The 2,860-nt window shown below is 51.5% G+C and overlaps 1 pseudogene across 1 annotated transcript; it reads left to right on the top strand.

The window, feature by feature from the left end:
- Positions 1–1,014: 1,014 nt before the first annotated feature.
- LOC311221880 (dynein light chain 1, cytoplasmic-like) lies at positions 1,015–2,274 on the top strand (annotated as a pseudogene). Its single transcript has 3 exons — positions 1,015–1,030; positions 1,861–1,913; positions 2,022–2,274. The product of its transcript is annotated as a dynein light chain 1, cytoplasmic-like (transcript).
- Positions 2,275–2,860: the final 586 nt, after the last annotated feature.

The raw sequence follows: 2,860 nt of genomic DNA, 5'->3' as shown, positions 1-2,860 counted from the left end.
GCTCTTCATGGAGAAACCCCAGCTTTGGGAACAACTGTGTCCAGGTCCGAGGGGCTCAGGGCCAGCTGGCCGGCTTGCTCCAGCACTGTTCTCCTCATCCTGGTGCTCTCGGTGCCATCCCGTATCACTGCTGTCCCTGTCTCGCTCCCTGAGCCTCACCTAGCGCTGCTCCTGTCCTTCAGCGGGCTGGGAGTGATCCTTATTCCGCTGCTCCATGCTATGCTCCAGGTCCTCTGACCAAGAAGTCCAACGGGCACCCAGGGGAGCTGCTGCCTCCTGACAGAGCTGCTCTGCTGAGAGCGAGTGGGCAGCCCGGGCTAGTTGCTCTATGTATGTAGATCAAAAGGGGCGAACGTGACTGATCTCCAAAATCTTTGGGAAAGAAAGCAATCCTACTCAGAGTGGCTCAAGATGACGCTTCCAGGGGATTTAGAAACATTTGGGAGAAACTGACTTTGCGGTTACCTGACTGGAATTGGCTCAAACAGCTGTTTGTTGGTGTTACAATGATAAAGGCATTGCATATCTGGCATCCCCCTGACTTTGGAAGAAAACCATTGGGCCCTAATGTTGGAAAACCTCAAGAACGGAGGACGTGTAGAAGTGCAGAAACAGCAATAGGAGTGAGAAAAGAAGAGGGGGGCATTGTGAGAAACAAAGCTGTGTTTTTGTAGTGGCTGGTGTTTTTGCAGTGGAAAACTCTGCTAACCTTGCATATTCAAAAGGGATTGTGCAGGCATGGCAGTAGCAAAGCAGTGGGGAGGACATTAAGCAGATAAAGGGAAGGTCCCGCTGTCCCAGAATAAGGAGGATAGCTAAGACAACCAGCATGAGCTGCGCAAAATTAGTAGAAAAAGAAAAATCACGGGCCCTCTAGTCACGAGAAAGGAAGAAAAGGAAAAGGAGAAATTAAAGGTTGGTGAGATAAAATTGTACATACATGTATGTGCTATTGAAAGGCGTCAAGGAGTTTGTAAACCCGTAGCACACAGCCCATGAGGAAACAGCGTCACCATGAGTCAGGTGTCGGGTAATAGGGAAGAAAAGGTTATGGCATACTCTTCGTGTGCGCTCCTGCTCGCAGGAGGCCCGCCATTGCAACCGTGAATAAAATAGCTTCACAGAAGACCCTGACTGAAAACAATATTGAGACTTTTCTCACACTGGGGCGCTGTCCTGTGCCTCCCTGTGATGCTTCTGTGGGTGCTGCAGAGCTCCCTGAGGGCCTCGTGCCCACCACGCACGCTGTGCTAACCTGGTGCCCAGGAACCAAGGGAGAAGCCACTGCTCCTGTTTCCGCAGCTGCTGCTGGGCTGAGAAGATCTGTGCTGTCCTCCCTGAGCGGCTCCGCAGTCAAAGGAGAAGCCACTTCTTCTTCCTCTGGTGCTGCTGCTGGACCATGAGGGGCTTCACTGGCTTCCGCCCCAGGTCGTCCAGCCCAGGGAGAAGCCACTGCTCCTTCTTGCGGCACTGCTCCTGGACCGAGAGGGTCTTTGCTGACTTCGCGCACAGGGCCTCCAGCCAAAGGAGAAGCCACTTCTTTTCGTTCTTCCTCTGCTGCTGCTGCAGTGAGAGGGGCTTCGCTGGCCTCCCCCACAGGGCCTCCAGCCAAGGCAGAGGCTGAGGATGCAGAGTCTGCAGGCTCTGCTGTGGGAGGAGGCACCCTGGGCCCTGTGGCCGAGGGAGCATTTGGTGCCCCTGCCTGGGCTGGCTGGGGCAGGGGCTCTGCCGCCAGCCGTTGTTCCTTCACGTTCCTGGGGATCCTGGCAAAGCAGTGGTCCACCTGCTCTCCATGACTGTCTGGACCTCCACTGCTCTTGTTGGTGTCACTGTGCACCCTGTGTGTGCCACGTCCCCCAGGGCTGCTGGTATTGGCTGTGTTCCCTGTTCGCTGCAAAGTGCCCGTGCATGTGGTGGGAGATTGCATCCCCAACTTTCCCAGGCCCTGGAAGCAAATCCCCCAAAAGCGGAGCAGTGGCGTCACGAGCGGAGCCCCGGAGGCAACCGCCACTGTCTGAAAGGCAATCATCAAGAATGCAGACATGTCAGAGGAGGAGCAGCAAGATGCTGTTGATTGCGCCACTCAGACCTTGGTGAAGCACATCGAGAAGGGCAGGCATTGCTGCGCACATCGGGAAGGAATTTGACAAGAAATAGAATCCCACTTGGCACTGCATCAGAGGAAGGAACTGCGGCAGCTACGTGACTCCTGAGAGCACGCACTTCACCTACTTCAAGCTCAGCCAAGTTGCTATTCTTTTTGAGTCTGGTTAGAACCATGGACTCCTACTGACACTTGCATCTGGTTACAGGACTTTGCTGGCTCCTATGGCTGGTTACTTCAGCCTTCCTGAGGAAACAAACCTTGGTCTTCAAGGGCAATGGCAGGGATTTTGCTATAGCAGAAGGTGTTACATTGTGGATATAAAAAGGAAAAATACAAAAATAATAATAATAATAATAATAAAAGTCTTCCTTGTATTTATTTATTTATTTTTCTTAAAGGTTTCATCTTTGCTAGTAGAGCTGTTGGAGGAGTTTGGTCTTTCAGAGTTCTCTAGCCATCTACAGTGTTGCCTCATTTCAGCTTGTGTTATGTGAGTACCGACGGTGTTTTGTTCTTCCTGTTCCAAACATCTCCTCTTTTTATTTTCTTGTATTGCTGGATACACTAAGAAACATGGCTATGCTGTCACAAAGCCCGAACACTTTCTTTTTCTGCTGATGCCTCTTGGAAATTGGATTTGGAAAATAAACAGAATCACAGAATCACAAAATTTCTAGGTTGGAAGAGACCTCAAGATCATCGAGTCCAACCTCTGACCTAATGCTAACAGTCCCCACTAAACCATATCCCTAA

Source organism: Netta rufina (assembly GCF_964035555.1).
Source record: "Netta rufina genome assembly, chromosome: 1".
Classification (NCBI taxonomy): domain Eukaryota; kingdom Metazoa; phylum Chordata; class Aves; order Anseriformes; family Anatidae; genus Netta; species Netta rufina.
This window is presented reverse-complemented; position numbering and strand designations above follow the sequence as displayed.